We start from the raw sequence: 26662 nt of genomic DNA on the forward strand, positions 1-26662 counted from the left end.
AAAAATATATTTTTAATTAATTAAATCACTTTTTTTTCAGTCCCACCCTAATACATATGTAAATATAGTATATACATATGTATATAAGCAGATTAAATTATTTATAATGACCTGTTTGTACATATGTAGGTCGGTGTGTAAGGTTCATCCTCCAAATTGAGGGCGTGAAAGCGCAATTTGCGTTCAATGGAAATCGATTAGTTTAACAGATTTACAGAAATTGTTGCAAAAATAATTATAGTTTCCTCGCAATATATGTACAACATATATATATATACCTACTTCTCATGCAGCAAGCTTACATGTAGGAGCGAAAAACGCTTATTATCAACAAGCGCCCAAAATTGCCAGTTGTAGGCGTTCGTGTTATGTAATCTTCTACAAATTTTGTTGCCATTCTATCCAAACTAATAATGATTTATGCTATATTGCATGCACTATATACGCCTAATAATAATTTAACAGTTACACGTGCCTGCATATTTCTTCATCCTTAATTGGTATGTCAATATATAATTATCTGTACATTGGCGCACATGTATTGTCGGGGGGAGAAACGGTGGATTATTGATTTTACTACAATTTCGTTAAGGAGATTTTTCCTAACTAAATACATGGTATATATCCTTGCATATACATACTTATATCTCCCTGCATATACATATACATATGTATGAGCGTGGCAGCGCTGCATGATATTGCCTTTGTGTTACCTTCATGCACATTTCTCGCTTATATCCTTCAGTTATTGCCTTGTATTGACCATTGACAGCTGACTGGTGTGACAAAACATTCTATTAACTGTTTGCATATGGCGCATGCATATACTCGTATGTATGTATGTATGTATGTGTGCTGTCATTGCCATTCCCTTGAGCACACAAAGCCCATATTAAATGACATTGGCTTATAGTGGCGAGAGGTTTATGACACAGCACTTTTATATATTAATATATTTGAAAGCTGTTTGGGAAACAGCTGTGCTTGGGTTGTGTTTAAGAGGCTTCCAGATTGTTTTATTCGAAATTTCAGAGAAGACTACGATTTAAGAAGATGTTTTTCATATAGAATTGTACTCATTAACTTCTTAAAATATCAATAAACATTACAATCACTCGAAAGGGGGCGCTAGATGGAAAGTGACTGTTTCGTTCTTTACATTGGGTTTTTTTACGATGTGGGTCCCAAACTCTTCGCACAACCTTGGAGGGATATTTCGCCAGGGGATGCATGGTCTAACGCTGAAAGTCGTGATGAATCGTTTTTGGCCACTCCTAAGTGAATGACACTTACTGAATTTTGCTCATTGAGTGATGCGAAAAAGTTCATAAACGCTAACTTTTTATCTAAAACCGACTTATGATCTTTTGTGCCTTCTTCGATTATCACACCACTTGATTTAATCAGCTGACTCAAAGAGGCTTAGTACAGTTCATGTGTTAATAGATGTGATACATATGTCTTCCCTTATTAACTGCCTCGAAGAGCCTGAATACTTCTTTGTGCCCTTGCAAGGATTTTTATCATCATTTGGACCGATGATTACTTCAATTTTTATTTTTTCCTAATGTCATATAAAGCCCTTACTTAAGCATTGTTATCATAGTATTAACGCTTCGTATTAAAAATTTTGTGAGCATATTTATGGTGCTAAAAGTATCGAGCGGTTTTGAGTTCTAACAAATATATATGGTAGAAATTTCGAGCGGCCATAATTTGAAAGAGAAAATCTAGAAAAAATAGATGCCAAGTAATCTTCTTTCGAATGATTCGAATCTCACGACCTGATACCTATACTAATAGTCATATTTCTCAACTCTGAGTACCTACACCAGCAGGTTAAGGTCCGCCTTTGCTGCTTTTACAGTTTTATTTACCGTCTGACTTCATTTAAATCAACACAGAGTGCTGCAACTCCCACAATTCCATATTTCCAGCACAGATGACGTCAAGCATACGCCCCTAAAAACCCAAGCGGCGCCACTCACTCTAGTCCATTAACAATTTTATGGCAGAAATTTGACTTTTAATAACTTTTCAAAAGTGGCTAAGGCATCACACCAACTGACTGATTACACCGTTTAGCGTTGATTTATTGACGTTACAAACTTGAAATGCCACAGTGGCATATTTCGTTTGATATCTTTCTTATTTGTTTGCAATGCGGAAGTCGAGCCGGTTTCATTATATATAAGAAATATGCGCAACGAGTAAAATAATATTTATGGAAACATTTTCGGATTTTGAGTAGCGCAAACTTGGCTAATTAACGCCATATACCCTGCAGAGGCGCAACGCTAGGCAAGAGCATCAAATGAAAGGAATCAACAAAAACGAAAAAAAAGTGCCTGTGAACTTTCACAACATGCCGCCTTTTGGTATTTGCGCGAAAGTGAAGAAATTAAGCGCGCAGCACCGAAGTCATGGCCTCCATTAGCCATATATTTCCGACGTTCGCCTGGCTGGTATTTGAGCGAAAACAGCCGCTGTGCCGAATGGCAGCCAACAGCCGCCAGCAACAGTCAACTGTCATTTCAAGGGTTGTCAACACATTGTCGCGTTTGCTTTATGCCATCCATTCGCCTTGGCAGCCTGGACTACCGCGACGCGTCGGTGGCCGATAATAATACTCATGATGTTGCTGATGATGATGCGCTCGGTTGTGCGAGTTTTCGTCGCTGCTGCTACCTCACAGATTGCTGCTGTCTTTCGTTGTGGCAATTTGGCGCTGTGTTGGCAACGAGCTGCCAGCAGCAGACGCCAAATGAGCGCAATGCACAGCAAAACGACATTGGAGACATTGGTAAAAGTGGACGACGACAGCAATGCGGGGAGGAAGGAGGGCACACAAACACAAATTTATCGATATATGCATATACTATATATAATTGTATATATTTAATAAGTGGTGTAGGTCAGCTGCCCATGTTGGCCATATAATTAACAGATTTCATGCCATTTTAGCCGTAATTTTCGAACAAACAACAATAACAAATACACCCATTACTCATAACACCATGGCTGGTGTGTGTCTGTGTATGTTGCGACCAAAAAAGAAAGCATAAAATATACGGAAGCCTTGCTGTAAGCAAAAAAAACAAAAAAAAAAAAAAATTTGCAGCTTGCCGCGTTTACTTCTTGGTGCATGCGCTCGGCCGCCGAATGACCAGTAATATGAAACGCCACAAATTGGCTGCGACACGCAAATTACAATAATATGCCTTGGCCTGTGTTGCTACCGCCTGCTCCTCCATTGCTTTAATATCACATACTATATTCGCATGCTTACTTATTGTTTTTGTAATTATTATGAGTTTTCTTGCCCTTAATTTATGCGCGCTTACATATTTTGGCAACAATTTTTTTGGTTGTAGATTATCTTTGATGCCTTTGTGGTATATTAACACTAGCATTTGTGGGCTTTAGCAGCCACATACAGCATACATTTAGGCGCTGTGCGCATTTAAAGCTCTAATAATCTTAAATTATTTAAATATTAAGTGTAGAAATATTACACACACCTCAAGCAGTTGCCTGGCATGAAAGAAACATATAAATTTATAAGGCCTACGCCAGCACGCCTAAAAACAGGCACTAAAATCGTAGATTATTTGTTAATGATGCCCTTCGGCGTAACGCTAATCAGCGTCGAATGGCATGCTTCGTCGCAGTTCGTTGAGCAGCTGAAATTTATTGCTTATTAAAAAGTTCTGCCACAAAAAAGATGAATTATTAGCGATTTTGCTTCAATCGAAAATGATAATTTTACGCTGTCGTGAGCAAAGTCTCAAATTATAGGCAAATAACGCTGAGTAGTAGGTGTGTGGACAGCAGGTGTCAAATTGGTGTGAAAATAAATTATGATTCGGCTACAGAAGCCAAAGCATACTCGAAGCGCAATCAAAGTTTTTCCTTTTTTCCCAAAAACAGCTTGAACTTTTTCACGTAGTTTTGCTCTTCCCTACATCCACCGCTTTAATAAACCACTTGTTCGTTCTGTAATCGCTAACTAATTGCTTAATAACCGTAAAATATGTTATTTGCTTGCTGTGCGGCTGTTTCTAACTGCTTAAAAGGCTTGTGATTGGCGTATTCCGCGTCAGCGTAAAAATTAGTAAATAATTATAATATACACAAATACAGTTATATGCATTTGAACGTGAAAGAAATATTACGCGCGCATAAAAGTATGCTGTGAAAATTCATTAAATGTTCATTCATGATGGATTTAATTTAAGGATAGCTAGATCCGCAGGAGATTTTATCATTTTACGATTTGATTTGATAAGTCGTTTGGAATCCAAGTGCTTGAAAAATTGGAAATCAGCTTTATTGACTAATAGTTTTTTTGGCAACTTTATTGTGAGCTGCATTACACTAAACTAGTGACTTGGTTTTCAAATTTATACTTTCAAGTATGTTCTCAGGAGTATTGGCTTCAATGTCCTTTTCTAAAATATTTCTAGATTTTGTTTTTAATAAATTTTAGCCATATTAACCACATATAGCTTTATAGGTTACTGTTTGGGTTACCTGCCCCTATTTACCATTCACTCAGATAGCAGAGCAGCGATCTTAGCCTTAAACTCATTAACAGTGCCTTCAGGGTTGGTCAGAGGGTTTCAAACCATGCTTTCTAAAGCATCGAGTGGCTTTGCGATAACACTCTTATGGGTGCCAGGCTATCGCAATTTAAGCTAATGAGCTAGCAAAAAAAGGCATCCTACAAGTAGAACCGTTATCGAAAGAACGGGAGCGGATCAGTGCTGGCCCACGATTGATAGTAAGAGATCTAGTGATCTCTTTGGCTAGCTTCTCCCTAGTTTTGGGGCTTTTAACAAAACTATGGATTGCTATATGTAGTACCTTGTGAGTAGTGCGGACAATTTCAAAATCTCTATTGCTTTCAGGCAATATATACGAAATTTATTAGTAACTCTAGTCCAACGAATCGGATTTTTCAATTTAGACATTCAAAAATAAATTTGCGCCTATATTTAGGCAAATGTGCGTCTGCACTTACTATGATCCAACAGTCTGCAGCAACAAGCGCCAATTTCTAAACTTGTGTAATTAAGTAGTTCTGAAAATATTACCAAATTGCGGCATTGCCAGATTGCGGCAGTACATACGAGTATATATTTATGAAATTCAAATCCGTGTGATGGGCATATGGGTGTGCGCGCTAAATAACACTAATTATGCATAAATTGCTAGCGAACATGCGCAAACGCACACATACACACATACATACTTGTGGGTATATATGTATGTGTGACGTCGCAGCAAATAAATAAGTACTAACCAACTGCGCAAATATTGATGGCCGCGTCACTTGGCATGGCTGCTTTGGAATTTGTTGGACGCGCTAATTATGCAGGTGTGCGAGATATAATGCAGTGATGCATTTAGCGGCCGAACGGACGGTGAAATGGCAACAGTTGACGGTGAGCGCACAAATGCCTGAAGTGGCATTGATCCACGATACAAGCGGATAAGCAGGCAAACATAATTATATAAGCTTATATGCGTTAATTATGATGACAGTGTGTTGGCCGTGTGCTTGGCATGCATATGCTGCAGCGCCTAAAAGCATGCCACTTAACACCTGCCGAACATCGATAAATTGCAGTCAACTAAATTGAAATTTTTATAGGAAAAATTACGAATTTCTTTTCATTTGCTGGATAGAATGGCTGGCTTTAGTTTGAAGCACTAGTGAGCTTTGATGTCTACGAAAGTGAAAGGGGCTATTGGCAAATGAATAGTTCTGTTACAATTGCACTTTCGAAAATTGACAACTCAATCTGTGCCCTGAGATGAGTAATCGATGAATACCTGAAATATGAAGAAGTAACATATTTGTATGAAAGGCAAATAATTTTAAGAAAAAGTTACTTTTGCCAAACTGAACTTTTTGTTGAAGAACAAGAACATTAGAACTGTGCAGTAGCTTTTGAAAATGATAAAAGGTGAAAGAAATGGATAGTGGCTTAAAAATTATTAGAAGTAAAAGATAGAATTATTAAAATGAAATTAAAAATAATTTACGGCTTTCTGAGGACGGGAAGAGGATGTGGAAAAACATAGCCACATTTTCAAGCGTTAAAAATATTTTAGCTCGATTTCCGTTAGAAATGGGAGTTTTATAGAAAAATGTCATAGGGCAAAGTTGTAGGTTATGAAAGCATCTGCAACTTTTGTGTATACACCTACTTCACATAACCTCAAAACTTTAGTTAAAAATTCAAATATTCAAAATTTTTGGATATTAATTTTTCTCTGGCACAAAAACATTTTTCTTGACGAAATTTAGTGTAAACTTACCCTATTAAATTGTCTCCTTTAATTTTAAATAATAAGAAGAAAATTTTATTTTGACTTAAAATCAAAAAAAAACTCTAATTTGACTAATTACACTTGTTCTTCTGCATAGTACGTATCTCTGACTAAAAATTTCACTGCAGTTCCTACAGCGTTACCTGTACCATTTTTTATGTAATAATTTTGAGCTCATGGTCTTTAAAAATTTGACTAACTACAATTTTTCCTCGGCAAGGTACGTATTTCTGATTAAAAGTCTCACTGCATTTCTTACAGGGTCTCCTTCATAATATAGGCAACAATATATCCAATTATTGGCACCCATTATTCAAAGTCTGAGCTGTTCCGGAAATAATTCAAAATATCCATTAATAATATGTTATTTTAAAAAGCCTCTCCAATTCTCACCTTTGAGATGAAAATATTTGGCGAATTCTGAAAACCTTTTCGGCTGCCCATATCACGTGTGCAAGAGCGCTTTTTCTTGCCATTTTTATAAACACTTTCACTCCGTGACCGTTCGCTCTGCTGTCCCATTAATGCACCCGTGTCGCAGTCATTATCCTCGAGCAATAGTACGCTACCCAAATGGTGTGAAGGGTAAATTGGGCGATTTTGAAAAGCAAAGTGTGTCACGAACTGCTCTCAAAATTTTTAACAACCGAAAATATATGCGTTGCTTATACGCCCTGTAGTACAGCGCCCTCTGAGGCGGGCTCACAGCAACAAGCGCACGCGGCAATGGCGCTGGCAGTGGCACTGTTTGACAAGACGCGCGTCAAAAGTATATTTAACGTGCGCGTGCTAGGCGTGGGCAATAAAAAATGCGATAACAACAACAGCAATACCGTAGTGGCAGGATATTCGAGGGCAGCTGTGACATTGGGTTAAACAAATCTACTGCTGTATATTTGAGCTCGTAAGTGTTGTAAAATAAGAGCAAATAAATATGTCAGCGAAGCAGAAGTTGTCTTCGAGATAAAATTATAGCTGGGCAAATTTGTTTGTTAGGGTGGTTCTTAAAAACGAAATGTGTTTTTTTTTGCTTTAGTCTAACTGCACCACTAGTTGCTTTCATAGTTGAAGTTAGCTGTAATAAATTGGAAAACGTTGGTCTTAACGGAACCCTGCCAACTTTAAGACACTACTCAAATGACTCCAAAGGTGTGAATATTTTCGTTAAATTTATAACGACTTTGAGGTTAGCTATAGGAGTTTTATAAAATTATAAAACCTTTCTGCACAGCTTTAAGTACCACCCTAATATGTATATGTGTATATATTTAGGCGGAAGTAAGCGCGTGCCCGCTTGTCATAAGTTAACAAAACGGCATTTGACATTCGATTTTGTGCTAAAAATTCAATACAAAAGCGTGAATAAAGGCAAATATATGTCACATAAATATTGAAAGCGCGGATCCAGCAGATATGAGAAGCAAAGCGGCGAAGTGCCATTTAAAATTCAAAACTTCGGCAAACAACTTCAATATTTCCTCACTGCTCCGCTGTTCAGCTTACCTTCGTTACGCCGTCAATGCTTAAATTTTATGTAAACTTTGAAATCTGAAGGCCGCCCATTGGCTTGCGGGTATGTTTTCATTATATTTATTTTTTATTATCGTGCATTGGTGTTTGTGTTTAATTGTAATTTTTGTTTATTGTAGCATGTTTTTAGGCGATTTAAAATAATTTTAAACTTGTTCGCGTTTATTCGCCCTCGAGCCCCAACCGAGACACGCACTACCGCGTGCAAACACAACATTCTTACGAAAATAGTCAAAATAATGCGGAAAATTTGCAACAGCAGCGGCGCGGAGGTGGGCTGCGCCAAACACCAGCACCACYACCACCATTCTCCGGCCATTTGAGTTTTTTCGTTTGCTTTGTTTATGGTTTTTGCTTTATCCTTCGTTTGCAGCAACATTTCATTTTTGTTGTCAGGTCACGAAATTCGCTTCAAAAATTTATTGCGTGCTTCTCATTTGTTATTTGACTGCTTGTTAGTTGCCTAACTAAATCTGCGAAAAATCCAAAGGGGCGGGTGGCGGTAGGTGGCTTAGGGTTTGTATAGCGTGTAGGTCAATAAAGGGAAGACCATAACTCACACACGCTGCTTAGCGCGCTGAATTACGAATTTGTTGTTAGAATTTGTTGCAGTGCGTGCACGTTTGCGCATGTAGTTTTTGTTGTTGCTATAGCAAATCTTTTCTATTTTGTTAGTCAATGTTTTTTGTTGTACACATGTTGATTTGAGATACTGTTTTTGTAGCATTACAGAATTACAGTGATTTCGTGAGTTCAATAGTTGTTGAGAATATTCATAAGAAAAAATGTTGTGTGTTATTATATAAATATGTATGCATAGGGTTGCCATATTATAATATATGGTTGTCAAGTCTTGCGGTATTTTTGCTAGTTGGCGAGCGCGTAGTTCTAGTTTTATTCGTCGCATCGTCGCGCTAACACGTGTTTGATTGATTCTCGTTTCTTTTAAGTCGTTCGTGAGTTATAGTCTCGCAAACATGGAGCAAATAAAGGAAAATACGGCATATTTTACAGTACTACCACGATAAAGGCAAAAATGCATCTCAAGCCGCCAATAAAATTTTTGCAGTTTACGGACCCGATACAGTTTCCATTTCCACCGCACAACGATGGTTTCAACGTTTTCGTTCTGGTGTAGAGGTGGTCGAAGATGCGCCACGCTCCGGAAGGCCTGTCGTCGAAAATTCGGCTCAAATCGCTGAATTGGTCGAAAGAGACCGGCATAGTAGCAGCCGTAGCATAGGTCAAGAGCTGGGCATGAGTCATCAAAAAAAATTTTATGAACAATTGAAAATTCAATAAAAATACCGCAAGACTTTTTTGACAACCTAATAATTTTGGAAATTTTTATTATTATATTCGAGACATAAATTCTTCCACAACAACTGATTTTTGAAGTATTAAAAATCATATAATTTGATTTTCAGGGTCGCCTTATAACAGTAATTAAAAATAAGCGATGTAGTTTGAAGAAACGATTTTTGTAAAAAGCTCCTGAAAAGTTCCAAGAAGATCCGACGTTTTCGCCAAGCAAAATTGCGGCGTTTGGGACGAGGAGCAACTTGAAGAGATTCAAGAGCTGGATTTTAATCCAGAAAAACAACGGTTTAATGTAGTTTGTGAGCCGATGGAATCATCGGTCAGTATTTCTTCAAAAATGATGCCGGTGAAAACGTGACCGCCAATGGCGACCGTTTTGGCGCTATGATAACCGGCTAATTGCTGCCTGAATTGGAAGCTCGTCATTTGATTTCAACAAAATGGCGCCACTTCCCATCAATCCCATCAAACAATCGATTTGTTGCAAGAACACTTCGGTCAGCAGTTAATATCATCTTATTCCTGTGGAGATAAGTAAAGTCTATGCGAACAACCCTTAATATCTGTTGACAAAATACGAAAACACTTTTTCGACTAACCAATATTATATTTTTTTCAAAATTTCATTTAAAGTGTTAAAAACTCTTAAGCCACATTGCCAACCACTCAGCTATGCAGCAGGTTGTTATTTGTTGTTGTTGATGTTTTAAGTGGTTTCGGCATTGTTTATTAATAATTTTCTTAGAATTATTTTTGGTGGGAATTCCACATTTGGAGCGGATAGTTTCTAACTAATCTGATGTACTCGATCTTACCCGTGTAAATTCTATTGATTATTGTTGTACTACTATTTACTCATATTTTTATCTCTCTAGTAACAAGTCATGCCTGAGTACCAACAAGCATGCGGTATCAGTGGCGTAACACCCTAACGCTTCCGGTAAAGGTTGAATGCAGGGCAGTTCAAGAGCTGTTAAGTGTCATTTGAGGTGACTTACCATTCTGGATAGGTGTTATAGTGTTAATAGCATCTATACAAGAAGTATACTACACATTCGGGAGGCGTAAGAGCTTAACCCCCTCACCATCTTGTTCATACTATGGAATTATTTATTTATTTGCGTCCCTTGCTTAGAAGGGTGCGTGTTTATTATAAAATTACAATTAAAATAACCCAAACTTGAATTGCAATAACAACAATAACAATTTCGTTATTTACTTTTATCGCATGAAACAAAAACAAAAAACAATTTGGACAAAGTGGAATTTGCAGAGCTTCCCAGCTAAGCGCTTATCACAATAGAACGCTTGACTTCAGCAAATACGCCCCTTAATTCGATTACAAACACAAGCAGGCACAAACAATTCAATTTCGATTGTTATGCAATGAAAACATTAAAGGTGAAAGTGAATTTGTATAAACAGAACGCCTTCCACACAATAAAACTAAATTTATTTTGGTTGTTTGTTGTCACCAAAAGCAGCACATAATGAATATATTATGAATACAAATAGAAAATGTTTAATAAAATGAACAAGTAATTAAATTGCTTTTATGATTGCTATAAATTTTGAATAGGCACACACCAATGCAACCGCTATTTATGCATAAAAAAATTTCCACTATTTTTCTAGAACTAAAATTTGAGGTCAACAGTTTGCAGCTGCTGGAATAATTTACAGTTCGTAAATTTGTAAATTTTTAGATTTCGCACTTTTTCAAAGCCAAAAATATCACGCCACGTAGTTTTGCCGAAATTTGCATATAACTGTACATATAAGGAATGTAATTAAAAAACAACAAGAAAAAACATGAAGTGCGGTTGCACCGAAGCAATAATACCCTTTACAATAAAAAAAGTGTCGGTACAAAAATTGGATTTCGATAATTCAGATTATATGTAGCGATTTGCTATACTGGTCCGAGATGAAAACTAAAATCCAACTATTGAATATTTACAAATAATATTATTTGATCGACGAAGTTAATTTAAAAATATTTCAAATATATTCTATTTAATTTTTTTATTACTACAAAGTATCGAGATTGCCAACCAAATGCTTTAAGAGCAAAAAACCGAGTTTCGCAGATAACCTCGTACACGAATGGTAAAAGTGGTGGTGAGTGTTTATTTATCGGGCCTTTCAATAAGGACGCCACAAAAGTAGACATAGGGATAATAAAGGATGATAGGGACAACAAAAGACGCCATATACTTTCCCGCTCTTTGGACATTTCTCTTCGGTAAGGTTCGCCATTTTATTATGGAAAGATATGTGCTCCAACAGCAAGTCGAAATTATTAAAATATCGAAATTCGGAATCAGTGGTCTCAACTTTAAAAATGCTACGTCCAATTTATGGTCGTCATAGTCGTCTTGTCGGATCCAAAATTGAACGTCTAGTGGAAAAATTTGAATCCACAGGCACAATGAAAACTGTACCCGTGCCAGTTAGACAAAGAAGTGTACATTGTGTGGAGAGTATTGCTACCACTAGCGCTTCCATTGAAGACAACAATCTCTCACGCGCCGTTCTTAAGCGTTCAGCATACCTGTGACGTCATTGTGGCGAACTTTGCGAAAAGATCTTTTCCTACATCCTTACAAGATCAAATTGATGCAAGAACTGAAGCTGATTGATCACCAGAACCGTCGCAAGTTTGTGAATTGTGCTGAGCAACAACTTGAAAATAATCCGGATTTTCATCGAAAAATCATCTTCAGCGATTACGGGTTGGTGCGGTTTATGGACCGGCGGGAACATCGGGAATCGCTAATCAGATCATTGAGCAATAAAAAAATACTTTTGGTGCAAATTGTATGATATGGCCTTGGTCAATACGTGCTTCCAACAGAAGGGCGCCACTAGCCACACAGCGAATGTCAGAATCGATTTGTTGAAAACCAATTTTGGTGAACCTGTTATCTCACGAAATGGCTCAGTAAAATGGCCGCCTTTGTCGTGCTATTTAATGGTCTATGCCAACAAGCCAGCGACGATTGACGAACTTCGCTCGAATGTCGAAAGTGAAATTGTAGCAGTATCGCCCGATTTATGCTTGAAACCCGTCGGAAATTGGGTTCAGCATCTGGATTTCTCAAAGCGTGACCGTGATGGCCGTGGTAAAAAATCGAGTTCCATACATAATGTCATCGAATGTACTTTACCAGAAATAAAGAATTTCATTGATACTAAATTCATTGAACTTTTCTAGCGCTCTTATTGAAAACCCCGTAATAAATGCCAAAGAATATTCTGTCGAATGATGATAAACATTCGCCGTTAAATTTGAAGTTTCTTATAGAGTGAACGCTCAAATCCGAGCCGAGCGTGAATTCGCGAGTTGCGTAAATGGAAAAATACGATCGACTCGTCTTTCAGCATCCACTCTTCGGGTATATTTCCGAGTAATGGGTGTTACAAATATAGAAACAAACTCAAAGTACAACTATTCAGGAACATGTTTACAAGAAAATTTTTCAAAATTAGAATTATTTTCGGATTTATAGGTATTTTGCAGACCCCGTTTCTTCTTTAAAACGGTACCCACGCTTACTGAGATTCTACTGGACTGCTATACCTGAAGTGTTTTGAGAGTCTTCTTATAGTCTATGGCTGGGACTATCCTTATCCCCAAAATTTAAATATTTACTATTTTAAAAATTTAAAAAAAAAAAAGTTTTTACAAAATTGTTTTTCTTTTGAAGTAGTCGCCATTTCGTTAAAATATATTTTTTATTATTCCAGATGTATTATTTTTTTTTTTTGTTTTGGTTTCAGATTGTTAGAAACTTTGAAATCGTTTGTCACGTGCGAATTTCTTGAAAGCCCTCGATTTATCAGCTGTTAATTTTGATAATTTAATTTTTTTTTATTTCCTGTCTTCTGTTAATATTAATAAATATCTAATAGAAATATAGGTACTAAAAATAATAATTCCCTTTTTTAAGACCCTTCAAAAATTACCTGAAATTCATGCAACTAGACTAGGCCCACTTCAATATAATTTGTTCATGGTATAAAAATATCGCAAAAATCATTTTATTTTCATAGTAAACACATTTTGCAAATAAAACCAATTAGTAAACAAAACATAAAGTGAATAAATTTAATGAATTTTTTTCTCTTTCAACAAAATGCAAATTCAATACGCAAATGTTAATAAAACCATTATATGTATTTATTATGCTTTTTTATTATATGAATTAATATTGTATGAATGCCACACTTCCACTTGAGAAAAAAGGAGAAAATTAAATTGAAAGAGAGCGGCTGGAACACAAAAAGCTATGCATTCATGATTTGTAATTAAGTTATCTATATGCCATGGGAAATTGGCAAAATAAAAATTAATAACCAAATAAAGTAGAGCAAACGAAATTCATGTAAATAACAAAGAAAAACTATTTATGCGCAAAAGTTAAACCAGCCGTTGCGGATATAAGCGGATTTCGCCTGCCACTTTTTGCCATTTCATATGCACGCAGCCTAAAAAGACTTGGAAAAAATATGCAAACACATTTGTAAGCATTGCTATAGCAGTATTTATGCACATATATGTATAAAATAACTGCAAGCAAATTTATTCGCAGATTTACACACACACACACCCGTGCTTTTCATTGCACTCGTAGCATAACAATATTTGTTTCTATTGTAATTTTACTATTATTAATTATATTTCCAGCCATAGATCATTAGTTATTGACCGCAAAGTGAATGTTTGYTTATAAGCGCCACACACACACACGCACGCAAACAGCTACGCTCGCATTTGTATGCGTGCATGCGCAATGGCTATAAATTAAAAAAGTGTTAATTTCACTTAATTCATTGCTTTAATTAATAATGTCTGCAATAGTTTGGCAGCTGCATTATACATTACGACTGCGCTTGCGCCTTACTTGTGGCATTTCGCTGTGTAGAAATGTGAAAAACTAAATGGATTTGCCGCCAATATGCATTAAAGGCAATTATAGATGTGTGAAAATCTGCATGCCAACAGCGTTTTAATAAAAGCATATAAATGATTTATAAATAAAACGCAACAGTATTAATTTAGCTGTAGAAGAAACCAAAAAAAAAAAAAAATTATAATTTTAATTTCAAATTGAAATATAACGGTAATTAGACAGCGCGCACAAAAATATCCATAGTTATAAATGAATTATTAATTAGAAAGAGAGGATTACATATGTTTATAGCGCGAATGAGTAAAAAGGTCTGAAATTTCATAAAAAAGCGCATAATTTAATTAGAAGATACGTGCATATGAAATTACAACAAAAAAAAAAAAAATGGAATAAGACTCATACATAACCTCACCTAAAATGCAAAACAACGTATAAAAAAATTTAAATTGATTTTATTGCTTAGGATTCACTACATCAAGTTACATATACGCATGTAGAATAAAATTTTCAGTTTCCACTGACAGATATAACCTATATATAACCCATATATAACCGCTTTATAACCAAACATACATTTTTTTTTCAATATGAGTGGTTTCTATTATATCGTTTTTCATTCGCCTGTAAACTTATGAAAAGTGATGTTTAGTTACTTTGCATTCTAAAGAAACAAAACATGGTTCTTTCGGCAATTTTTTTTTTTTTTATTCAAAATAGTCTTCTTCTGCGTCAATACAGCTTTTAGCACGGTTCAAAAGCATGTCGAACGAGTGTTTTGGCTCGTTGGTCGGTATGGCCGCCAGTATGCCGGTGCAAGCCTTTTGAATGGCCTCTAGGTCTGCATAACGCTTTCCTTTAATGGACAAATGCATTTTTAATATTAAAGCGTAATTTTTGGTCAAATAATCGGTCACAATGATCTTCTTCGTATGTTGGATTCTGAGCAATTTTTGATCGTCAGTCAATTTGCGCGCAACAAACCGGGCAGATACCTTTCGTAAGCTCAAATGTTCAATCAAAATGCGATAATCGATAGGATCGATGGAGATGTTCAATTCCATTTCCACAAATTTCAATAATATTTTCGGCTAATTTTTGATGAATTCACGCACAGTTCCGATGAATTTTCCGGTGATCACAGATTTTTATTGGCCCACATGTTGCTCGTCATTAACGTCCTCACGACCACGTTGAAAACGTTGAAACCACTTGTGCACTCTGCTAGTATAGGCAATCATCGCCATAAACTTGTTTCATCAATTTAAACACTTCGGTAAAAGTTTTACCAATTTTAAAACCAAATTTAATGTTGGCTCTTTGTTCGAAGCTCATTTTCGCACCGATAACACAAATATACTGACACTTAAAACGCAATAACTTCACTTCTAATCAATGAAATGTCATGAAATTCTCACTGAACAGTCCATAGAGATAGTAGATTCTAACGCACCAGTCGACATATAGATGGCGCTATCAGAGGACGCTAGTTTCAAAAAGTCCTGTTTACTTTAGAACACACCTTGTACAACGATGCAATCGGATGATGCTGTACACAAATGCATTCGCTGGCAAACACAGCAAGATAAGCTCCACACTTTCGTTGTCCCCCTGAATGCGGGCAATATCATAACTGTGACGTTTCAAGCGAGGAAAAATGGAAGAGCGTTAAATATTACTTCGAAAATATGCTACTTACACAAAAGAGGACCTGGACACAGGTAATGACGTGTATGTCTTAAGATGAGAGTACCAAAAATACCAACCGGAAGTATTGCGAAAGTGGCCCTAGGATTGCGATGGTACCCAGGAGGAGAGTTTTCTTAGTGAACTGCAAGTAACTCATACCACGATGATGATGCGGAAGGCGTATTTCAAAATACTGAAGAAGGTATCATAACACATTGAGGGGAGTATTATAGTCATTCAAAGTGCTTGAATAAGTCAATCAGTGGTGATAAGCGTTTAGGAAAGGCCACCTATTTTCTTCATATTACAAGTCAGAGTACATCCGAAAAGAAACAAGCATTAGACAACAAATAATGCATTTATAGAAATAAATAAGCTTTCTAGTAAATGGAATACTAGAGGAACACTCCTCGACATTGGCTATATCGCAGCGGTAAGAAACAAAAACCTGCATTGTCAGTGTAGAATGTTAAGGAACAGTTGAAATCAGCAAGAGAACATCGAAATTAAATAGCAGATGACTGGAAGCTTGCAATCAGGTCAGTCGAATCAAAATTTAATTATTTTCAACCTATTGGGTTGATGAGGCCATCCAAAGGAACCATGATATACAAATAATGAAGTGTGGGGAACATTCCGTCATAGTATGGGGTTGCTTCATATACTGCCATGTAGTAGTATTAAAAAATTGTATGGAAGATTATCTGCATTCACTAGTAATTTGATTAAAGAAATTCTTACTTCTGCTATGCGAGCTCTCATTTTTATTTTAAATACTCTGAATTCTTTCATTATTTGTACTAAAAAGCTTTCCAAAAATTACTTTAATTTGCTTAGCCAACTTTTTATAATATTACTCAAGAAGCGTGCACTATCATTAGAAGCATAAAAGCTGCAGAAAACTTTATAATGAATAAAAAAAATCTATAACAGTGTGAGAAAAATAGATAAAATTAAAATAAAAAGTTATAGCATGTGTTATTTTTTTAAATAACTGTTGTCAAATGCACTACCCTCAAAGCAAAATCACTTTTTTTCACTTACTTTGTTTGTTTATATATATTCTTTTTATATGTCCTAGAGGCGACACCTGATTGTGCTGCTCATTTACATGTGTACGTAGGTACGTAAGCAAGCACAGACAGTTTTAAAACTTGCATATTAAAAAAAATATATAAGCATATACTTGTATTGGAAAATAAATGAAAAAATGCATATGCTGGGTGTAAATAAGTTTATAGGCCCCCGATGAGCTAAGCGTGTGACAAAGCGCAAAAAGTTTTCTAAAACTCTTGATATGCCATTTTTCTATTAGATATTCATTGCCTTTTTGCTTTACTGCTTTCGCTATATTTTTATTTTTTGTTGTTTTTTTTTTTTTTTAAACAAACTCTGTCCACAAAAGGAGTCACTTTCTTGTTGTCATAACACATATGTAAAAACTAAAAAATTGACAGCAAAAAGGAAAGGACAATGTAAGAAAGGAAAACAAAAAACAACTGCGTTATCAACCTTTTAAGGCAAACACACAAAGCGTTTTTTAAGTTACACACACTTCGTTGACTGCTGGCATAGTTTAAAAGCCTTTCTTTTGTTTTGTGAGCACAACTTTATCAGCGTCAAACAACACCGACACACACATGCACAGAGCATAGCACAAAAAATAGCATAGCATAAGCGCACATAAAGCACACTTTAGCGCCTACTTAGGCGCACACACACACACATAGAAATGGCGCAAAAAATGCGCCGCTTCAATTACAGTTCCCTTTGGACTGTTTAGGCGTCACTTCAGCGCCACTCAGCCATAACTTTTGAGTCCTCAGCACAAAAAATTATGTTTCATATATATATATTAAATACACAAATATATGTATATGTGTGTGCATATAGTTGTATTTGCATAGTAAAGGCTGCGCGTGGCGCTGAGTGGCAAGTTAAATGAATAAGTTTGCAAACTATTTACGCTTTGCAAATCCCTCACCTTGGCACTTCCGTTAGCTTTACATTTTGCAGCGACTATAAATGCAACGCTGCCCAGCAATTTCCATTTACCTTTCCACTACTTTATTTATGTTTGTGTATGGCGCGCGAGTTGGCTAAATTTAATTTGTTCCGTTGCTTAACGCTAAACTACGAATAATGCGACTGCAAAACTGTTTTGAAAAAAAAAAAAAAAACAACAAAGCATAAAAGCATAAAAGCGGGCGTAAATGCAGCGGCAAGTGGGTCCTTCTGCCGGATGTTGCTGTCGCACTACTTGCTTTTGTATATACATGTTTGTTTGTATGTATGTGTGTGTGAACATTTCTGTTGCGCTTTTCTTCCGTTCCCTTCCCTTACTTTCTTCGTTGCTACTCTTCCCCTCACTTCGGCGCTATAATTTGCTTTTGTTAACCCGTTCTATTCTCGCATTTAAATGCGCTCTGCTTCCTCTCCTCCTGCTCCTCTTAAGTCTCCTTGCCCCAAACAACACCCACATCTCTGCACGCCAGCTCGGTTGTTTGTTGTTTTTGTTGTTGAATTTTTAATTTTCGAAAGTATTAAAAAGAGATTTTGGTGCTTTCGAAAAGTTGTTGGTTTCACCGAAAAGCTACTGCTGTTGCCGAAACACTCGTTTGTTGCTGTGCTAATGCGTATTCGTGTGTGTGGGTGTCTTGCTCACAAGTTGTGTCTACACGATTTCCAAATGCCAGCAACAGGCGCTTTTGCTGAATTGGAAATTAGTGAAGGCTTTGCCAGTCAGCTATAATTCGTGGCAGTTCTCGAAGTTTTGGGAAAAAAGCTGCGCAGCTGGATTATTTCAAAGGCAAGCGTTGGTTGCTTCATTAAAGTGATAATGATTAGAATTAGAATGTGAATAGTTAATGCCGTAATCCACAGCCGATTGTATTAGTTACGTAATCTTTTCAATTGTGTTATTTTTAATATCAAATATTTGTAAATAAAATGGAAATATGCTCGAAATAAATTGACTACAGAAATATTTTGTTGGAAGAGACTTGTATTTATATTACGTTAGATATGTTTGAAAAACTAAGATTAGGTTAAGTAAATAGCAATTTTTCGCTTGCCCATTTAAAAAAGTATTTTTATGTTATCCAACTTTTTGTAAAGACAGGCTAAATTTCCTCTCTAGAAACTAAATGTGAAGTGGTTCTTCTATTAATAGGTTACATAGTTCTCAAACTTTGTCTGTAACAGGTATATGTAGAACTCTGTGAGAAAAGCTTCATATATCTATAAACTTTGGGGAATTTGACAAAACTGCTTAACTCAACTTACGATTTTTATCCTCTCAATATTTAGGCGTAAATAGCTATTATTATTCAATTTACAAGTAACCATTATGAAAAACTGTCATTAAGCTTAGAATATTTGTTCGGAAAAGCAACAGAAATATAGAAATATCGTTATATGTGACCTGGTCTAACAAAAGGGAGCTAACGTGCGAAAACTAAGTTATGACTTTTTGGATTCTATCACGTGAAAAAGCATCTCATCTTCCATCCGAATCAACTAAAAAGTGAAAATTGATTTTTTGACACCAAAGCCCCCTTTCCGTAGACCAGGTCACATATATGTATGTATTATACTTGAACTAAATTTGTCAATTGCTCATAGTTTGCTTACAATTCCAACAACTGAATCTTTTTTCACAGCAAATTTCAGTCCATTGCTATTTAATGCTGTTGCGATGACTTCTTTACAATTTGAAGCAAATAATTATTACATCTCCGTTTCTACCAAGAATATATGATTAACTCGTTGAGTGTCGCGAAGTGGCTTTCAGGTCCGGTGGTGCCACGAGGTCTCTCTGATAATGATTGAGATTTCGCTTTGGGCTACTGCAGTCCCTTCATAAAGGCTATTAGAAAGAATGTATTTGTGACATTTGTTGGTTTTGAAATATATAAGTATGTTATAAATTCGGTTGGATTGAGACTATCCACCTCAATATAATATATAATAGTAATATTTGAAGGGATGAGTACGCGAGCTGCTGTATAAAAAGTGGGATTTCCCGGAAAAATGAGACTTAAAGAATCATGTGCTACGAACTATTAATATTAAGGTTTATGTAAAAATAATTGTATAAAATTTGACTTCTAAATGCTATATCCAATTCAGGACTTCAAGTTAGAAAGAACGTCGAGTTGTATAAGTTCGAGTTCACTTCAAGTCACATGACTTACATTTCAGAGCAGAATGTTGTGTTTGTTTGAAAGTCAGTCTTCTGGATCACTCTATTCCTAATCTGAAATAGATTTTTGCCACAACGCAAACGTCCTTTTTCATATGTTGACATTTTTAATTTCTTTCATCGACGCTCACTGAATCATTGTCAAATTATTCAATAATTATTGATCTGGTACTCACATTCATTTACTTTTGGAGTTGGCACAGTCTGTGAGTTTCAAAAAACTATTTTTTGGCTTAGAGTACAGCTCAGGGTCTTGAACACATTATTTAATTCCAATTATTTCGAAGCAATTGTCCAGGATAGCCTTAATTTGCAAAACTTAAAACGTGGACCTGCCTGAATTGAACATTTTAATTTGTTAAAAAGCCAAAAACGTATGCAATTTACTAGCAAGTCGTATGTAGATTAAGATGACTTTTTATTTTGTATCAAATGGCGGGAGTTTCTTAAACCACATACGCTTGAAGAGCCCCGACAGTAGTACTGCCGTCATAAAAGCGTGAAAGCTGCAACTTTTTATGGCTCTTTACTGATCTAACTCTTTAATCTATCTTGCAACCGATTTTAGTTTGAGCTATTATTTGAAGGTTAACGTTTTCATTGCCTTGACAGCGGTTTCTCAATTATATAAATACCCTAAAAAATCCTTAGTTCAAATATTCCAGGCATAAATATTACCGAGTTTAGATTTGTTCTTACATATATTATATTCTTGATTTCTCTCCAAAGGCGTAAGGAAAATATTTTTAATGTTAGAATTTTTAACTTTAATTATTGTAGTAGGATTCAGGAAAAATATGGAGTAGGTTCAAGAGGGTTACATGGGCTTACGGGTTTTAAAAAATAATATTTTATTGTCTTATTCAATTCTAAAACACCTCCAGAATTTTGTTCTAAATTTTCAAGTTGATCCAAGTAATAATTTGAGATACAACCTCGAGAACTTGTGCGCTCGATGCCAGCTATATTAAGAGCGCCGTCTTTCAACGCGTTTTTCTCGAAACTGCGTTTTTGAAGTCGGTTGGTAAGATTTCTTGAGAGCTACTCGATCGTCATGAAATTTCACACAATTCTTAATTGGACGAAGGATATATTTTTCGATCACAATTATTTGAAAAGAAATGTCGCGATATTTTCCTGAAATTGTTATTTTTATGTAAAAATGTCTGCCAAAAATCCAATTTTCTGTTTTTTTCTTCGTCCAAGTTCTAAGTTAAAATTTTAACTGTAACACGTACTTTAGCACCATAGATGATCCTGTAAGAAGTTATCCTGCCAACATGGGCGCATTTATTTTCCGAAGAGCCACCGAAAATCGCGTCGCAATGGCCGTGTTTAAAATATATTTTTTAAAAAATTTCAGAATTTCTTTGTTAAACACACTATTAACAAAGAAATTCTGAAATTAAAGTGTTAAACACACTATTAACAAAGAAATTCTGAAATTTTTTAAAAAATATATTTTAAACACGGCCATTGTTTGTAACAATAAAATATTCCTATGAAATATTTAATTTTTTACATGTGAAAAAAAGTTGTGGTATAAACGCTGGTTTTTAACCGAGGAAGCACATGTAACCCAATAATATTTGTTTTCAGACACAGTTCTCATTTACTAATTACCAATAAGCTAAAAAAAATTTAGTATTTATTTTTGGTCTTAAGATTTATATGCAATTTATCGCTTCAAAAATATACTATATTTTTATAATTTTTCCAGATTTTGCCTGCAAATACATGGAAGTGAATTGTGCTAAGCTTGGATGAGCCTTCATAAAAATATATTCCACAGTTATAAAAAAGTAAGTATTTAGCACTAATACACACTTATATACCATATAGACACATATGCTGTCCATTATTTCCCAATACACATAGTTTTTTTTTTCTTTTTGCCACTATAAAACCGTACAAGCGCCTTTCGTGTTAGTTGCAACTTTTTGCGATTCTTGTCGCTACGATAAGTGCATTTGTTCGATACATTCTCACCACATAAGAGTATATGGATTTTGTCGTGCGCCGCCACACCACTGACTGCAAGTATAACCACGGCTAGTTGCTAGCGCAAATACTTTGAGTTGCCTGCCATAAAATAATAATAAACTAACCGAATTTACGGAGAAAAGTGGCAGCGTGGAAAAGCAAAAATCTGCAAAAAACATATTTTTTATAAAATTTAAGTTCGCTAAGTTCGTTATTTCTCGTTGCTTTTATGACCGAATCGCCGGCGCCGTCATATGCCACACAGCAGTGGCAGGAAGCAAATGGCGGTTGGACAGTTAAATCGGTTATGTTGCCGTTGCCTCTTTGTCGCTGCAGTGGCAAAGTGGGCGTGGGTGCATGATGGTGTGGCAGAAGTAAACTTACTTTAACAAGTTTTATTCCGTTTTGCGCTTCATTTTTACATACTTGCATTTGACCAAGTTTCGCTGGAACTTCTACAGTTTTACTATTTTCCATTTACGTCAATATTTTCTTGCGACTTTTCTACTTTTCTCTCCACTAAGTCCGTAATAATTTCGATCGTTCGTTTTAGGTTTCTTATTATTTCTTATATTTCTTTGCGCTTCTGTGCCGCACTGTTGTGTTGGTCATTGGTCTGTCGATTGAAGAGCCAAGCATTTGTGCGATTGAGTCGAGTGTTTGTTGCTTTTTGTGTTGTTGCTGCTGCTGCAAGTCAAGTGTGCGAGCAATGGTTAAGTGGGAGGTCCTGCTTGTCAATGTGTGTTTTAATTCAATTTTTTGCACTTTTCCTGCCAGGAAAAGTTTTATTTATTTATTGGTTTACGGTCGAGGGCAAGAAACGCAGTTGAAATTATGCTAATATTGAAAAATTGTATTTATTTGTATGGGAAATGATTGAAGTTGCATTGATTTGCAATAAAATAAATTAAATTTCAACTATTACTACAGACTATGTCTTCACGGAGAGTTCGTTTGTAAGAAAATTTGCTTAATATTGAATGTTTTTAGTTCTGACTTTAATGCCTTTGGGTCGACTCTCCTTCGATTTAGTATTCAGTAAAATAACGTTTTTCGATAAGAATTTAGATGCCTTAAAAACTGCTTTGATAATAAACTCGTTGCTTTGAAGACTCAACTCACTTAATAGTAATTGGCTTTTTGTTAAGACTTTTAAAAGTTCAATCGATAAAACAACTGTTATAAATCGGTTGATTATATAAGAATAGTAAATAGATTGAATTAAGGTTTTTTATTGACCTCTTTGCTATACTCGTAAGTCGGTGCGTAAAGATGAACCTCGAACGCAACTATCACAACGAGTTATACTCAGTGACAGTCAAGCGGCAGTTAAAGCGGTCTCTGCGTACGAGATTAAATCGTTTTTGGTGCAGCAGTGTATAAAATGACATAACCAACACCAACATTATAGATCACGCACCTTTCATTGCGGTTAGTCTTTATACCATAAAGGTGATGCACCGCAAGGACGAAGGAGTGGGCACAGCAGTCTGCAAGGGCAGGATAGAAGCTCTTAGATCCATGTTTCCAAACAGGAATCGCATCGCCTCAATGCATCTAGCAGTATTGCAATTTATCAATGTGCTTTGGCTAAGTGAGTCGTTGTGACTTAGGAGAGAGCACAATAGACCTTTGGTCACGGTGCAATCCTYATTTATTTATCAAACCTATCTAATGTTTCTAAATGAAAACATTTTGACGAGAGAGCAGAGCTCATTACATTACGATTGGGTAAAATTTTGTCTCTTTCGCTTTGCTCTGTGAAAAGTTGGCGAGACCAATCTAATATAATACTAGAGATTAGGCAAATAAATACTATACAGAGTCAAAAATAAGTTTTGATTTCATAGCAGCAACTTGACTTGGATCTTCTATGAAATCAAAACCTAGTATAATCTATTTGACTAGCAAATGAAGAGGTTAAGGATGAAGAATGAAAATAATTATTATACCTTAATATCAATCGCCCTAGTTTTCAGTGAATATACTAATCGAAATCTTAAAAGTTTTGGGCTCTAACATAAGCTCTAATTAACTTCTTATAATTTATTTCATTCTATAAAAAGATATTATACTTTTCTGTAAAGAAGAAGAATTTCTTCCATTTAATACTTAACAGTTAATGAGCAGCAGACTTTGTCACACATTCTTGCCTTTCAATTTTGAACGTTCTTTCTATTTAAACTTTTGGTGTAACCAAAGGCGCTGGTTTGCATATTAATACACAAAAGTTAGTCAAAAACGGCAAACTAAAGATGCCGCCAGTAACTGCTAGTGAAGTGGAAAGTCGCGTACCAATACGGCAGTTTTGCAGACCAAGTGGCATGTGGCAAGCAAGCGCTTAGTATCGAAATTAGCACGAGCGCGCTGTTAAGTAAGTTTCGTTGAACTCACATTAGTGAATTTTCGAAACGCGAATATGACACTTTTGCAGAAGTTAGTGCAGAGTTCAGAGCTCAGAGCGAGTTCAAGCGGCGTATTGAGGTAGCTGATATAAATAAATGTCACGTTTAATGCATGCGACAAAATGTGCGCTCGAGTTTCGGTAGTCAATGTGGGTAAATTGGGGAATTGTGCGCAAGACGAAGTTAAAGTTAGCTGCAGGTCTTTGAACTTGACAAGCAATTTCGATTATGTCCTTAAGAGTACGAAAGTTTAGCGAAACTAAAATTATTTTGAGGAATATCTTATGTAAAAATTTTTTCACACGTAATCATTAGAGCACAAGCTGATGATTACCACATAATGTAATTATCAGTATATAAAGTAAAGTGTTTAATACAAAGTAATGATTACAGCAAAAAATAATGATTACAACAATGTATTGATTTCTACATAAAGTAATGAATACAACATAAAGTAATCATTAACGTAAGAAGTAATGATTACAGCAAAAAGTAATCTTTACAACGAAAAGTTATGATAACAAAATAAAGTAATTGTTACGGTAGAAGGTAATGATTACAGCAAAAAGTAATGATTACAGTATAAAGTAATTATTAAAGTAGAAAGTAATGATTACAATATAAAATAATGATTACAATACAAAGTAATGATTTAACATAATAGTAATCATTAAAATAAAGAATAATGAATACAATGTAAAGTAATGTATACAACATAAAGCAATGATTAAAATATGAAATTATGATTTAAGTAAAAAGTAAGGATTACAACATAAAATAATGATTACAATATAAAGTAATCATTACAGTAATTACAAAAACATAAGAAAGTTCATGACCACACATGTAAATGCATGCATGCCGTACACGAATGTGCTATAAATTGCTCTTTAATAAGCAGCGCCTCACAGTATGCAACAATTTTTGGCTGCTTTAAGCCATAACGCCGCTTTTAACTGGTATTGGTGGCGACGTCTAGAGCACAGCAAAACCACAAAGTTACCACAAGAAAGAGAAAAATTGAGAAAAACGGCGAAAAAAGTGCCCGGTGAACTTTCGTACGCCGCAAACATGCCACAAAGCAGCAAAGTATGCTTAGCACGGGCAGAATGTAGGAGCAAAAATTCAAAAAAAAAAAAAAAAAAAAAAAAAAAAAAAAAAAAAAAAAAAAAAAAAAAAAAAAAAAAAAAAAAAAAAAAAAAAAAAAGTCGAAAAAAGTACGCAAAGTCTGTGCAACTTACCATAAAAATTGCTGTACCCTTTAATGAACGGGCCTCAGTGCTGCGCTGGCTGCGAGGCGCGAATTTTCAGACACATATGTGTGTGCGTGGTTGTGTGTGGCAGCGAAGTGACTGGCGGCAGCGGCTGTTTTACACTTATTCGTTGCACTTATTGCTGCGCTACTTTTTTGTTGTTGTTTGTATGTATTACTTTTCGCCTACTTGCTGCCGCATAAACGAATTTATTTATTTGTTTGATTGCATGGAGTTATTTGCATGCCTCAATTTTCGCTGCCACTTGTCACAGCATATACACACATGCAGGTATGTTTGTGTGTGTGCGGTAGAATTCTTGCAAAATTCGTGTATGTTTGCTTGCAATATTGTCGTTGTGGCTGCAGTTGTTGTTTGTCATTCGATTGCCGCAAGCATAATTTTTATTTGCCTATTTTAACTTTTATTTTATTATTTACTTTTTGTTATTGCTGCTATTTTTCAGTTTTTCCACACTCGTTGTTAGTTTTTGCGCTTTGTTGTTTTAGTGCATATTTTTGTTGCTAAAAATATCATATATACTTGCCGTTATTTGCATATATGCACGCGTTGTTGTTGTTGTTTTGTTTATTTTTAATGCCGCATTGCATGCAAACACGCATGGAATTGGTTATTTGTTTTAATTTCAAAACTTTTTTGTTACATTTTTTTCTTTTACTTTTTGCTTTATGTGTCTACGGCCTTTTTTCACTGGTTTTCCGTATCAATCATGCATTCTTTGTAATTTTTTCGAAAATACTTTTTCGCTTTTATTTCATTGTGTTGCACTGTGTGAGCTAAAAATAAAAATAATGCAAAGAAAAATGTAATTACTTTTTTACTTGCTGAAAATAATTTAAACACATGCATGTGCATGTTTGTAATCGAAAAATTATGCATATTTCGTATTAACTGATATTGCGGAAAATTAATGGCACTACAATTAGTAGGCTTTAAATAATTTTAATAAAATACATAAATGCAAATTTGAGTATTTTCTGCACAATGTGTTTGTTGGAGCGTTTA

At 35.4% G+C, this 26662-nt stretch overlaps 1 protein-coding gene across 1 annotated transcript in view; it reads right to left on the reverse strand.

Moving 5' to 3' along the window:
* Positions 1 to 26063, reverse strand: part of LOC108973655 (irregular chiasm C-roughest protein) — a 69666-nt gene extending 43603 nt beyond the window's left edge. The window contains exon 1 of the mRNA XM_018941047.1: positions 25625 to 26063. The gene's annotated coding sequence lies outside the window, so the exon portion shown is untranslated. The remainder of the gene's footprint in view (positions 1 to 25624) is intronic.
* Positions 26064 to 26662: the final 599 nt, after the last annotated feature.

Source organism: Bactrocera latifrons, unplaced genomic scaffold (assembly GCF_001853355.1).
Source record: "Bactrocera latifrons isolate USDA-ARS-PBARC rearing strain unplaced genomic scaffold, ASM185335v1 scaffold_5, whole genome shotgun sequence".
Taxonomy (NCBI): Eukaryota; Metazoa; Arthropoda; class Insecta; order Diptera; family Tephritidae; genus Bactrocera; species Bactrocera latifrons.